The sequence below is a fragment of the Carcharhinus amblyrhynchos genome, chromosome 5 (genome assembly GCF_965287045.1).
Source record: "Carcharhinus amblyrhynchos chromosome 5, sCarAmb.v2.hapA, whole genome shotgun sequence".
Classification (NCBI taxonomy): Eukaryota; Metazoa; Chordata; class Chondrichthyes; order Carcharhiniformes; family Carcharhinidae; genus Carcharhinus; species Carcharhinus amblyrhynchos.
The window spans coordinates 89,191,042-89,206,615 of record NC_137328.1 but is presented as its reverse complement, the minus strand read 5'-3'; the positions used below and the strand labels follow the sequence as shown (position 1 = coordinate 89,206,615).

The window sequence follows — 15,574 nt, the reverse complement described above, 5'->3', positions numbered from 1 at the left end:
TTTTCCTAAATTTGGGAATTAAGGCAAAGTTGTCAATAAAAATAACATTGTTTTTATGATGGTGTAAACTACTACTTACCAAAACATCATTCAATATGTTTCTTCAAGCAACACTTCTAACTTTAAGCTTATGGGATTGAAAGACAGAGGGCGAGATTTTCCGGCTGAGCTCATCCCAAGACTGGAAAATTTCGCCCGAGGTCAGTGGACGTTTGCGTGGTCTGCCTTCGCTTGGTATGATTCCCGTGACTGGTGGGATGGGAAATTTCTGCCCAGAATTGAAAATATCTGTCTAAAATATAATGGGAGCTAAGATATGTTCCTATTTTTCAATTGTTCTCAGGATACAAGTGATGTTGGCGAGGCCACATTTATTGCTTATCCCGAGATGCCCTGAAAAGAGGATAATGGGCTGACTCCTTGGACAGCTGCTGATCTTGTGCTAAGTGTCATTGGTTTATTGGTTTATTGGTAGGGGGATTGAATTTAGGAGTCGCAGCGTCATGATGCAACTGTACACAACTCTGGTGCGGCCGCACTTGGAGTATTGTGTGCAGTTCTGGTCCCCACATTACAGGAAGGATGTAGAGGCTTTGGAGAGGGTGCAGAGGAGGTTTACCAGGATGTTGCCTGGTATGGTGGGGAGATCCTATGAGGAGAGACTGAGAGATTTGGGGTTGTTTTCGCTGGAAAGAAGGCGGCTAAGAGGGGACCTTATTGAAACATATAAGATGATTAGAGGTTTAGACAGGGTAGATAGTGATAGCCTTTTTCCTAGGATGGAGAAAGCTAGCACGAGGGGGCACGACTTTAAATTAAGGGGGGGTAGTTATAGGACTGATGTCAGGGGTAGGTTCTTTACCCAGAGGGTGGTGAGGGACTGGAATGCCCTGCCAGCTGCAGTTGTAAATGCGCCTAGTTTGGGGGCATTTAAGAGATCTGTGGATAGGTTTATGGACGAAATGGGATTGGTTTAGATTAGTGGGTTAGTGTTTTTTTTAAAAGCTGGTCGGCGCAACATCGTGGGCCGAAGGGCCTGTTCTGCGCTGTAATGTTCTATGTTCTATGTTCTAAGTGTGTTCCCACAATGGTATAGCTTGGGGGAATTCCAGAATATGGCCCAGCAATGTAAAATAGAAGGCAATACATGTTTAGATTATGATGGTCCTTTGTGTTTGTGATCATATTATTTATGAAAGTGGCAACTCCATGAACAGCATTCGCAAAAAACACACTAAATATGATTTCTATGTTAAAAAGGGAAGCAGACATTAACTTCCATGACAGGTGAAATTTTCAGGTGTGATCTCTATTCTGAGTTCACACTTCCAACCCTAAAACTATTATATCTGGCCTAAAGTGTCACAACATTATCAAGGTGACTGTCATCTTATTATTCAGGTTTAGAAAATATTAAGGAACGCAAGGTAATTTAATAAAATTAAGGTGATCTTATTACCTTATTTGACAAAAATGCAAACAGTAGCATCTTAGAATCATAGAATGCCTATAGTACCGAAGGAGGCCATTCAGCCCATCGAGCTTGCACTGACAACAATCCCACCCAACCCTATCATCATAACCCCACATATTTACCCTGCTAATCTCCTTACGACTAAGGGGCAATTTAGCGTAGCCAATCCACCTAATCTGCACATCTTTGGACTATGGGAGGAAACTGCACACTCAGAGGAAACCTACGCAGGCATGGGGAGAATGTGCGAACCACACAGATAGTTAGCCAAGGCGAGAACTGAACTTGGGTCCCTGGGACTGTGAGGCATTAATATTAACCATTGTGCCATCGTGCCATCCAATCTTGTGTTAACAGTGTTGTATTAATTTTGCTGTTTTAATGACAACCAAAAACCTAGTTTAGTCTAACGGTTAGGACTCCAAACATTCACCGTGCTGTATGTTGATATAATAGTATCAAAATATCTTTTTCTCATTAATTATGTCAGCCAATCTCATAGGTAAGCCGTAGGCTCTTTAAGCAGGAAGGGATTGAGCACTCTAGGAGGAGAAGTGAGTGAGGGTGGGTTTTGGAGGCTAGGCAGGGAGGCGCAAAGGAGAGCATATGATCTGGGGAGAGTGCCCTTGACGTGCACAGGACACTCCCAAAGGATGTAAACTCTCTTTGTTCACACCTTTTCATTAACTTTGGTAAAGAAACAACCTTCCCCACCTTCCACTGCCAAGTGCACTATAACAGTGCAAGGGAATAGAGGTCCTTAGTAGCCATTACCTGACTGCCTAAAGCAGGCAGAAGCGTGGGTGCTTTACCCACTCCCTATATTATGAGGGCTGTGTCAAGAATGGACCAGAAGGCTGGACCACCCATCATATTTTACCTGCCACCATCCCATCTTCCAATATCACTGAAAATATGCCTGGCGGGGCAGCAGTGGGGGGAGGAAGTAAAATCCAGCCCAATGTTTTTGCAAATAAATATTTTATATAAAATATAATAAATAATAAGACATCATGACTGTGTCTTTGGATGAGGTATTCCTGAAAATTGACAAAGGCCGATGATGGGCAGGCAACACTTAGTGCCAAAGATTATCAGCCACAGGTTCTAGTCCGTCTCACTGGCGGGGTGGTTTCAGATACACCCGCTCTGCCATTCCCTCAACACCTATATCATCAGGGTGCCCCTGTACACACCAAACACACTTTATAGGTCACTGGGAAGTGATGGCTGTCAGGAAATTTGCCTCCAGATTTTCATTTGCCTCTTTGAAGATGCCGCAGAGGCCCAATGTCATATCCTCTACCTGCGCACCCCAAGAAAACCAGCCAGCAAATTCACCAACCCAGCAAGGGAGGCAGTGGCAGCTGTGCTCAGTGCTAATTCCTTGCAGAGAAGGACAGCCATCCAGTGCAGGAAGAGGAGAAATGATGTCCTCTGTTCTGCCAGGGTAAATCATTCATCTCATCACTCTCAACTCATACAGATGCATCCACAGGGATCTCACTCAATGCCAGCTCAAAGGAAACGACCACTCGCTCTCCCACACATATCTTCATCTCCCATTCAGGTCGTGTCCCCATCACCTTGCTGATCCCACTCACCATCCATACATGCTGGGCTTCCTTATCACCTGACCTGGCATGTAATTTGTTTATTATCCCTGTTTTTATGCAGGAGAAGCTGGAACACAAGAGGGAGAGATCCCAGATGGGTGGAGGAATGCCAGAACTCAAGGTCCCCACGGACTTCAAGGACAGAGTAATCCAGCTGGCCAGGGAGGATATCGATCAGTCCTGTACTGATGGTGAGATCGGCAGTGATAAACCAAGTGTGGATCCAGCACTGCCTCATCCATCAAACAACAATATTTTGAGTCATGTCTCTGTTTCTAATGCCATACATGAATTATCTTTCTTTTCTGTTACAGACACATCTAGGAAGTCCACCAGCCAGGTCCTCAAGTCCAGCCCTGAGAGCAGCGCACAGGAATTTACAGACCTGATATTGAAAAATCATCACAGCACTCATTCCTGAAGGCAAGCCAGGGCCCTCCAGGTCTTTGGATTGTAATTGCCTCTCCCCCCCCAATTCCAAATGCCTCAGCCTGCAGTGACACTGAACCTCAAGGCTTATGAATGAATGACATAAGGTCAGGAGAGGAGAAACTTTCCCCACTGCATCACCACGATATGACCCTAGCCATTCACAGCAAGTGAGCTGTCATTAGCCAAATTGGAGTCAGATGTTCACAGAAGCTCTGTGAGAATTTATGCACTGTCCCCACTGCAAGTCATCATCATCTTCCTAGAAAATCAGGACTATGGGCAACCGTATCACATAAGAGGAGCCTTATCACAGACAGTGTGCACTTAATCAGTCAGATGTGAGTGCAATGCTCACAGCAGGCATGTGAAGATGATGGGATGTCCTCAATGGATCTCCTCATCCCTCTTCATATATCTGGCAGCGATGAGGGCACCCAACTAGTCTACCTCATTATTGAAGATGAGAATGTTCTCATGGCTGACATCCTCTCCCACGAGGACCCCTTCAGTCTTGTCCCCTTTGATGTCCTCCTCATCAGAGGAAAGTCACTTCTCTATCTCCTCATCAGGCAGTTCCTCCTCCAATGTAATGCTAGGTTATGTAGGGTGCAGTAAGCCATCACATTGCATGACACCCTCTGTGGATTGTATTGGAGGGTTCACTAGACCAGTCTAGACACCTAAACCCCATCTTCAGCAACAGGCACCAGAGTGTGGTGACTAGGGGATTTTCACAGTAATTTAATTGCAATGTTAATGTAAGCCTGCTTGTGACAATAATAAATAAACTTAAACTCTCGTCTGCTTCACTAAAGTGTGAGTTGCAGCATGAACCTCATTGTAACTTATCTCAGCTTCACTCTGCGGCCTCTGCACAGGCATCATCAGCTACCTTCTCAGTGGGTAGCCCTTTTCCTGAGTTGCCAATGTCAGGGAGCTGAGAGTGGTTCAGGATACAGGAGTCATGCACACTCCTTGGGAATCGAGCACAGACCTAGAGGATGAGTAGTTGCAGACCAGCTAATTGTTCATTGAATAGAAGCCGTTGTGGTTCATCTAATTCACTACTTGATGTCCTGGAGATCCGACTGCCATATGATTTGTGTTCTCCCATGAAGATTGCATCTGTTACCTCCAGGATGCACAACTTTTGTGTAACACAAGTGCCAGGCTTCCAACTATTTCCAACAAGAGAGGACCTAATCATTGTCCCATGACATTAACATCACTGAATCCCCCATTATCAACATCCTGGTAGTTACCATTGACTAGAAACTGAACTGGACAAGCCATATTAATACTGTAGCTATGAGAGCTGGACAAAGACTAGGAATCCTGCAGCAAGTAACTCAACTCCTGGTCTCCCACAGTCTACCCACCATCTACAAGGTGTGTGATGGAATACTCTCAACTTGCCTGGATGAATGCAGGCCCAACAACACTCAAGAAGTTCGACACCATCTAGGACAAAGCAGCCCACTTGATTGCTACCTTTTCCATTACCATTCAATCCCTCCACCACCAGCAAACAATGGCAGGCCAGTGTGCCATCTACTGCAGGAACTCACCAAAGTTGCTTGGGCAGCACCTTCCAAACCCATGACCACTACCATCTAGAAAGACAATAGCAGCAGATGCATGGGAACACCACCACTTAACATCCTGACTTGGAAATATCTCACTGTTCATTTCATGTCATTGGGTCAAAATACTACAATTCCCTCCCGAACAGTACTGTGGGTGTACCTACACCTCAGGGTCAGCAGCAGTTCAAGTAGGCAGCTCACCACCTTCTCAAGGCAACTAGGGATGGGCAATAAATGCTAGGCAACGATGTCCACATCCCGTAAAATGAATTTTAAAAATCCTTGTATGTGGGGGCTTGATAGTCTTCAGCAATACTGGTTCTCAGACATCTGCAGTTATGTTAGGTGCCATCTATAGACCTTGGGTCTAGTAAGGCACTATCCGCTTAGAGCTTCATCCTCTGCATGTGAAGTATGCCCTGCCACCCCTTTCTTTACAAGTTTCTGCTCCTGCCTTTGACGAGTCAGGCACCTCGTTGACATCTTCTTCTTCTTCTCTCCTGCCTATGAATGAGAAGAATGACAGCGAGATTACCGGGCTTTATGTTTTATACTTTCTCCTCACTGCAGAATCAAAGAGGGATACTTGATGGTTAGCATTCGTCTCCTAAGGATCAACTCTTTGCCCATTCTTTTTCTGAAGCTGCCTCTTAAAGCCCACTGACTCATGTCCTGGCCACTACATTGATGGTGCTTCATTTGCAAGTTTGTTGGACGACACATCACCCTTCCTCAACACCACAACCAAGAGGCCACAACATTGGCCATTTTACTGCATCCTGAGCTCTCATCTCAGATTGTCCCTCATTCTCAGGCATTGTCCCCAGCTGCACTCCAAGGCCTTGCATGTAACATGGTTTACGAGGCGGCACTTATCAATACACACCTCAGCACACAGCCAAGGATTAGGAGCACTTTCCTTGGACAGTGTGCCATTACCAACTTCCTAAGTAAAAGGCACATCATGTCAGTCAGAGATTTTGGAAGTCAGTGCGTCAAAGGTTAACTACTGAACAGCAATCAGTGGCACCCACATACACGTAAGTGGTGCTTGAGTGGGCAGAATTGTGTGTGCAGTTAGATTCCAGGCATGTCAATTGAGTTACAGCTGAATAGTGTCACCCGCAATGTGGTAATCATCACTGACAGTTTTTCCATTAGCTTTGTCCTTGTCAACATCCCACCACCAGAAGCGCCAAGATTTGAGTGGAACCATCAGTCACCGATGACCGTCCACCTACCTACCACACTTCCCCAGGCTTCCTTTCACTCTGTGAAGTCATTCCAAGAAGCCCATGGCCCAGCAACGACCTCAGTAATGGTGCTTTTCACACTTGACAGTCTTCCCCTCAGTCTCCATGGAGCCTTTCCCCCTCTGCCAACTCCCCTCCTGGTACCCTGAAGTCAACGCCAGTCTCCCGTGACAAGGCCCCTAGTACCCTTCCAGTGTTACTCCAGTCTCCAATGAGCCTAGGCCTGGGCACCTCCAGTCACAGCCTGGTCGCCTTTGAGTCAGAGCCTGGTCACCCTTAGTCAGAGCCCAAGTCAAAAGCTGGCCACACCCGAGTCCCACTTAACAAAATCCCCCAGCCAGTCAGAAATTGGCAGATTTATTATATTTAGCGGCAACACCTGAGAGGAGGTGGTTGCTGCTGGTACTGCACCCAGCCAAGGCCTTGAATCAGAGATGAACCCAGGCACAGATGAGTGATGGTACAAAGGGTGGCACAGGGTATGGGAATTAGGACAGCTTTCTGCAGGCACCCACTTCCTGATGCTGGGTCACTCAACCAAACCAAGTATTTTTGAAAGAGGGAAGCCCACCCCCACCCCACATCCTCTTCCCCCTCCCTGTACCAGCCCCGCACCTCCAAGCCCACATCCCTGGGAGTGGGCAAGCAAGCATTCCAACCTCTCTCCATGATGCGTCCCCATCTGCTGCTGGGTTAATATCAGAGGTGATAGCATAGGCCCTTAAGTGACATTAATTCACACTTAACAATCTCAGTTAGAGGTGAGGAAGCCATCTACTGCTTTCCCTGCCCTGAACTTAATCAAGGATGGAAGTGGGAAGATAGCAGGTACCCACCCTCTGCCCTTTTGCCCAATTCAATGCCCCTGCCACTAAATCCACCACAGGAAGGGACACAAGGTTGTGCCCTGTGTCTAGCCAAGATACACACATGTTAATTTATTACCTTTTAAAAAATGTTTTTGAATATTAATTTCAAATACCACTTTGTATATAATGCTGAAATGCAAAGTAAATAAGATTGCGTTTTTAAATGTAGTAATCACTCATATTACTAATAAGATACTGAAAGTAAAATAAAATTCTTCCGCCTGCCTGCAGCATATTGATGAATTTCTAAAGCTATGAATTCTAGCAGTGACAGAGCAGTGGTAGACATCATCTTATGCAGATCACATAAAGGAAATGAACGCTTCTTTGCTTAAACTCCTGCTGGTACGGAAACTGTTCTGTGATAAACCTGATGCACTTAGATAAGCTGAACCTAATTTAAATCCCATTTAAAAAAAATTGCAACTGTCTCCCGATTTTTAACTGCAAAGCCATTTTCAATTAATCTGGCATTTTGTTGGAACGTTTGGGAACATCTGAATGTCTCAGCTTCATTTTTTAACATAAATAGTTTGTTTTTTCAGTCTATGCTTAAGTCATTAATTGTTGAATATTCCTTTATGTAGTCCTGATTAAAGTCCCTATTCAAAATGAAATCATGAAGTAATCAAATAAATCCATCAAATCATTGTGCAGGTTGTCTTTTTGTCTTACATTTTAAATAATGCAAATATAACGCAGTAATATATATGCAACAACTTCAACATAACCTTTTGAACTAGTGTTTACGCTGTGCATATAATTTACGAAAATTCTCATTTGTGTAACTTCCCCACTACAATGCTGTCTGATTGTCATGTGTCCTGTCACTAAATTGGGCGAAAGAAGCTCCTTAGATTTAGCTATAGTGTAGCATAAACAAAAAAGTGGACCATGTTGCTTAAACAACAATGGAACAATTTAATTGCACAACACCATCATATTTCATTGGCTGTTTTCATCATTGAATCTGCATCTTCTTTTGCAGTCAGAAAGAATTTTATGAGAAGTGGGTAGGAACAAATTTCCATTAACATTAACAGACCCATTTTCTTCTGCGTTTTATAGACTGAATGTACTTAACGGGGCCTTGTTAATTTACCAATAAATCATGCAAAAGCAACTGAGAAAAATGATGTATAGCATGATTGGATGATACCTATAGTGTAGCTGATATTGAGAAATAGATAGAACAATGTGTATAATCAGAGTTTTTTGATACATTGCTATTGCACAAATGAATTCAATTCAGCAGAAGCCACAGATATCACAAAATCCACAGTACAAATGGCAAAGTCATGAAAGCTTTCCAAATGTATTCCATTTCTGCATAAGCCAGCACTAATTTTTCTATAAAAAAATAGTTTTATAATGCCTAATACACCGATAAACAGTCTTGTTCATAAATGATTCCTAATAGATGCTATTGTATTTTTGCCTTCATTAAACTCCAACGATGCCTTTGCCTCTATGCTACAAGATTTGATGTGAAGATGCTATGACAGGCTTGGCTTCTCCCAACGCAGCTGGCACTGTTGATGCCAAAAGCCAGAGCTTGTTGTAATGGGATCATGGGAGACTCGTTCAGCACACAGTTTGCCTGCTAGGTTCCCACCCGCCTCTGAGCACTCAGCTCTTGTGCTCGAGTCCTCTTAATGAGGGGTACAGGACAATGCCAGCATTGTTGCTTCTGTTTGGAATCTTGTGCTAAGAACAATTGCTGTTTACCCAAGCATTTGCCCTACCCAAACTCTGTCGTTAATTACTTCTTGAGCTCCTGATTAACTCTGCTCTGCACTCCAGTATAAAGAGCTATTGAGCCAGCCATTGGACATCTTCTAAGTCTACGGTATTGCTCAATCTTCATCTTCATCTCCCATGCAAAACAGTTACCAACTCAATTTGCATATGACTCATCAACAGTATGCAGAATGATTATGCATGGCAAATCCCTCTGTTGCCATAGTGTGAAAAACCAATATCAAATACTAGTACCATTACAGATATGACACAGAAGTCTGTGGGGGAAAAATGCGCATTAAAGAAAACTAACATTGTAATTGACCTTGATAATTCTAGACAAGGAAAATTCATCTGCTTCCATTAAAAGAGTTGACGCATCCAAAGTCTATTTACAAAATTGTCAAACGGTTAATACTTCTGCTTCAGTGTTAGCCAAAGAAAAATAGAATGTTCACTGTGCCTATTTGCATTTTTCTGTTTAGTAATTTTCCATTGACAATATACATGTTTCTCATTCCTATCAAATGCGCTGCTGGCACTATGTAAAACAGCATCATGAATATGCATAATTATGGAGGTTTGCTGTAATTTTTCTGGGTTATCTGATGTGACATTTGTAGGACAGTAACATACATCAATTTAAGCAACAGCGACAAATACGAATTCTTTGTATTTTTGCATTAAATATTTATAAATCTTACAAAAATACAGAGGGTTTTTTCAATATTTTGTGAAGAATTATTAAAACTCTTCATGTTAATTTAAGGAGTGGTTAAGACTTCTTATTTAAAGGGTTCCTCCACATCCCCTCCCCCACCAACATATAGCTTTATATAGAAAACACAGGCTTTGAAGCAGGTAGGTTTGCCATTTCTATTACTTAAATGATGAGCTTTCAGGTTTGTTCTAATACAAGAAATGGTGCACTGTTATCAATCTATTAAGAGCGCACTGGAAAATGGCTAATATTTTTGTCTAAGAGAATACTAAGTAAATAAAAATTTCAAAATGAAAAAGCAATGTTGACTCCTGATTTTAAATAGTGTTAGTGTCCAGACTTTATTCTTTTTCCAAACAATACCATTGTTAACTAGCTTGAGTATTGATTTTTCAAAATTTGAAACTTCCAACAACGTAAAAGAATATACTCACAAATTTTTTTGAAGTTTTACAATAGTAATATGTTTACAAATGCAGTGAAACGTATGCTTTGATTATTGTTACATACCATAAATTTTATGCATTTCATGGCACATTTAATTTTTATCCACAGACCATCTATTTGGGGTTTTACATCCACGTATGATATAACATAAATATGTTCCAATGTTACTAGTTGTAAATTATAGCTAATTGGTTAAATGGGATAAAGTAAATGTATAGCTGCTTATATTTTAACATTTTTTAATTAACGTTTTATTCAAAACTTAATTAGCCATCACACAGTGCTTGAACATTACTTTTAGTAAAAGCACAATATACGCTACCTCCTTACATTTTAATGCATGCAGTTATTCTGCAAGAAGCTTGCACATGAATGAACAAAATTTATACCAACCACAGAGAGTGCTTAAATCTTGACTGACTTTTATTTCAGTATGTTATTTAATGCAGCAGTATGGATTAAATAAAATTTATATTTCCCACAAAATATGATACCACCTTTGAAAACAGATGCTAAATTTCAACTTTCAAGTCCTGGGTCACACCTACATAATTGGCTAAACCTCAATATCACAGAACTGCCATGCTGGCATGAATATTTCGATTATAATTAGTGAGGCCTGCTGAGAAGACATGATGATAATGGAATAATAATAAACGAGGATATGCATCAGTATGATGGAGACCAAAGATGCTCAACTTCACATGCAACACAAAGGGCATGGCTGCAAATTGGATATTGTAACAGTAATATTCTACAACATAAGTCTGGCTATTTCCAATGACTGACTATATATGATTAAGCACTGTGCTACTCTAATAGTGTAATGTGTAAAATACTTACAAAGTGGACAATGTATTAACATATTTCAATAACTAACTGAAATAAAGTCTGGTCAGAAAAACACAACGTGCAGTTTAGGCCTCAGAGTTCAGTAATAGCTCCAGTAATAACATGTACATAGAAACAGTGCATACATAATGCAGCAACAGCCATCTTGGATTAAGCTAAAAAGTACACTTATTTTCTTTTAAAACATTTTCACTTCATGATAGTAAATGCTATAATTGTACACCATGAGAAAGCATGCAACAGAATTTATTTTACAACTGGCCAATAGACTAATGCTGCTTTAGTGCTTATCAAAATGCATATTTTAAAGAAGAAATATTTGTTTAAAAAGCTGGAAGACAAAGTTCATTGCTCTCAGGTTAAACTCTTATCAGATTTAGGACTTGAATTAAATATAATGGATACATTTATTTCAATTTCTTCCCAGGAACATGGCGGGGCCAATATGTAAAAAGTAAATTCCCTCTAAAAAATGCATTTTATTCCTGACTAGGCTGTTCCAACATTTTACAAGGTAAGCCCCCGTTTTACAACCGACATATTTTCTCTTTAGTCTTTCTTATAAAGAGGGCACTAAAGGTGATAAAAATTGATCTATGTCTGATTAAGTAGCTCATGTGTGCAATATAGCATCAAATGTAAGTATAGGTGCAGTTTAATTTTGAAATCAAGTTTTTTTATTAATAAAACAAAGCCGAGGTCTGTACGGTATTTCGCTTTAAATTCCATTCAATAGAGTTGTTGATTATTTCTATTAATATTGGAAGTCATATTTCATAGAGAATGAGCATATATTTATTCCTATCAATTCTTAGCTATCATATGAATTTTCCAAATGTTTCTTTGGAATGTATAATATTAAGAATTAATGAAACCACAACAAGAAATCAACAAGGCTGTGCTCCTTGCCTATTTGTGACTTAAGCATTTATATATGAAACCTTTTCTGACCAGAACATGATTGAACCAGCTAGAGTCTACTTTAAAGAATAAATCATATTTTTATGCAAGCATTTTGTCTATGGTTCAGAATTGATATAAAATTAGGGAAATGGGGAAGCTTTGCATGATAATTTAAAATGTCACATTCCACTGAAAGAAATCGGTTTTTTATAAATTCAACTGAAGATATATTGGGGCAATTAAATTTGTGTTGTCTGTACATAGTGTGGAAACAGCACAACAATAAAATATAGATAGGGAACATTTGACATTAAACTGGATAGTGAACAAGAAAAGTTCAGACTTAAATTATAATGCTTTATAACCTTTATATTTAAATAGAAATCTAATTAACAACATAACTTTGCACTTCTACATATCTTCAGATAGACTTACAAGTACTAATAATAAAAACTTCTCCCTGTTTCATCATGCATATCAGCACAAGTGTTTGATCTTAATATCCAGGTTAGCATTTACTAAATCAGGCCCAAACTCTGATCAGTACAATTGCTTTAATAGTTTTGTTTTCTTCCATTCTGTCATGTTAAATAAACTATTACATGTGCATTCTTTCTAAAAGGCTCCAAAATAAATTTAAATTTACTTCTTTGCAACTTCATGTTTCTGAACAAATACGTTATACATGTGCAATATTAAAGGAAATAAATTAACTTTAAATGAAGTTCTGTACTAGGGAATACAAATGTTTATCATTAAAAGCTTTTTTGAATTGAACTATGATTTATTTTCACATCAATGGTTCAAACAATGGATACATCTTTTTTTAAACAGCAATTGTGGATTTTTTTTTAAAGAAGTAACTAATATGTTTCATTCTTTAACAGTTGACCTCATAGTCCCAATATGTGTCGGTCCAATCAAATGGCATTGGTTAAAATAGACAGTGCAAACTTATTTTTTCCATGTTTGCTATAAAATCACTTTCTTAACAAAATGTCAAGAAACAAAATGGAAACATGGAAAAATAAGAAGTGTCTTAAAAATAAATAAAATTTTGTAGCTAAACAATGAAGAAAAAAGTCAATTTTCTATACTGTTGGTTGAATGTTTGGAAGTAAATCTACGCTAAGATTAAAAACAGTCTGAAAATTTGAAATCCAACCTTTTTTTTAAGTACCACATATTTTGAAAAAGGAACTAAGGAACATGCTATAGATATTTATTTACTGAAGCCCAAAATCAGTGTATTTTTTTCTTTCATATTTTATCTACAACAAAAAAACAAACTTTCCTTTGAGGGGTCTATGAACCGAATAATAAATGTCAGGCCTAAATCCTCTATGAAAATCATTTCAGTTTAATCCTCTATATTCTGCAGCATGCAAATAAGTGCCAAGGCCCTCAGCCTGCCGTCATAGATGCAGCCAATTTACAGATACTGAATTATGTGCTATGAGCTCCCTTTCTGCACCTCCCCCATCTCTGAACTTGATCCCAGCTGCATACGTTATAGACAAAATCACAAACCAAGGTAACATATCATAGATTGCATACTGTAAATTAACTAGACATTTGATGCAGAAAAAAACTATGGCCTTACTAAGGGAACAAATAACAAAACCATTCATTTTCAGTATAGCAGAGACTGTGGATTAAACATATCAAGAAAACACATATGAAACCACCGTATATTTGTCTTTGCAGAACTCTAAAAGAAATTGAGCAGCTGAATAATATTAAATGCAGTTCTTTCTGAATAGGCATCATACAGAAGAACTGAATATTTAGGTGTTAATAAGATGTACAATTCATAAATTATTGAGTTCATTTTGAAGTCTCTTTCCTAACACGTTCTTGCACAATGTGTGGATATTGTGGTCATCCCAAACCACCAATAACTATGAGTACATAATTTTCTTTTTGTCTAAAAATGCTTCCAGTGCTCATAGTACCGCATTGTACAACTTGGTCTTGTTTTCTAAAATAAGTACATTAAACTGGTAAAATATACATTTTTGGTATCTATGCTGCTTAATATTCATGGATTTATTTACAGTTCCCCATATTGCAAATTTCACATGCAAGTGCATTTCTGTATTTTGCATTACTGTCATGTCTATATTCCTGTGGGAATCTTCAATAAGATTTTTGATAAATCAAGATTTAACAGGCAAATATTGCTATAATGTATTCCATATTTCCATATTTCAGTCTGCTTTGAAATAAAACAAAACAATGGCAGTCTGTTATTTAGATTGTTCACTACATATAAATAATAAAGGCCTGCATGTTAAATTTTAGTTCTAGCCCAAACTTGTTTTTAATTGCTTTGGGGGTGCCAATTTGGGTGAATATTTTAGAGATGATTAATGGCTAAGTTTTGACAGTCTGAAGGATGTGTCTTCTTATGTTAACAATATTCCATTGTACCCCCATATCCTTACCTTCTTTATGTGCAAACATTTCTGATTATTAGAAAACAGGAACACTTGGAAGCTAATATTAAATAAATCATTTGAAAAGAGGTATTTTGTAGATTTCATAACTACTGTCTGCAAATTGTTTTAGAAGGACAAGCATGTAAAATTCAGTGGTTTAAGTTGACAAATTTCTTAAAACACTTCGCAACCTGCTAACTTCAGGTCATCCCAACAAAGGTTTTAACATTGCCATGTTGACAAATTGAATCAAAGCAGTCATCATTTTATATTTTTAATTGAAGTGACTTTTTTGTTTGACAAATATATTGTTAATCTAAGCAGGGTAGAGGTATGGGAAGACCACACCTTCTATGATACTGTCATCTTCTAATTCATCATTATTGTGCATTAAAATCTTGATGTGGAAGTTTTAATAGCAGGGCTAGTATCACTAGTAAATACAATAGACGGTCAAAACTCTTCTTGCTGAATTTGATTTTTATGTGAAGGTAATAAAGGAAGGTTTTGCAGTCTAACATATTTGCAATTCCTATCAATGGCGTACAGTGTATTGTATTCATAGGTTCCACTGCAGCCAGACTGAGATGTGGTTAAAAATAACAATACGAAATGGTCAACGCAAAAGATAACTCAAGAGAAAATTGTACTTTTAGCATCAGGTTACATGCTGTTTTCAGCATTGGTTTTCTGTTTATGTGATAAGGGAATTTGTAGAAGTAAAATCACAATATGTCGTTTGCAACTTAAATGTCTATGTATAACTAGTAGCATGCATTTGTTATGGTGATAACCTTTGTTCTAAGGGGTGTGGCTTAAATTCATGCTACTGTAACATTATTGGTAGAAACTACGTGCAGTTGGGAATTGAACTGTACACTGTGATAATCACATTCTGTTCACTTTCCATTACCATATATTCTTCATTACTGTGTTGGAATCTATGAGACCATCTGAATCTGAAATTGTCACTCCAATGAACAAATGAAGTACAGGAATACCAAATGCTTAAAATTAAATGTGTATGACTAAGTGAAAAAGGTACATCTACAATTAACTAATTCTGAAGACGTTAAGAATGCACAATGTTGTATAATGTTTTATCCTGTTAGTCCTTTCTGGAAACAAAAAAAAACTGCTCTAGACTTTATTTTAGCTCTTATTAAATGTCATATCTTTACAATATGAAACTGTAATAAATTAATTACTGCAATAAATGACAAATGAATTCTGTAATACA

General features: G+C 38.9%; 1 long non-coding RNA gene across 1 annotated transcript in view; it reads right to left on the bottom strand.

The window, feature by feature from the left end:
* The window catches only part of LOC145343170 (uncharacterized), a 179,757-nt gene that overhangs the window by 104,818 nt on the left and 59,365 nt on the right, over positions 1 to 15,574 (bottom strand). The gene's annotated exons all lie outside the window — the stretch shown is intronic.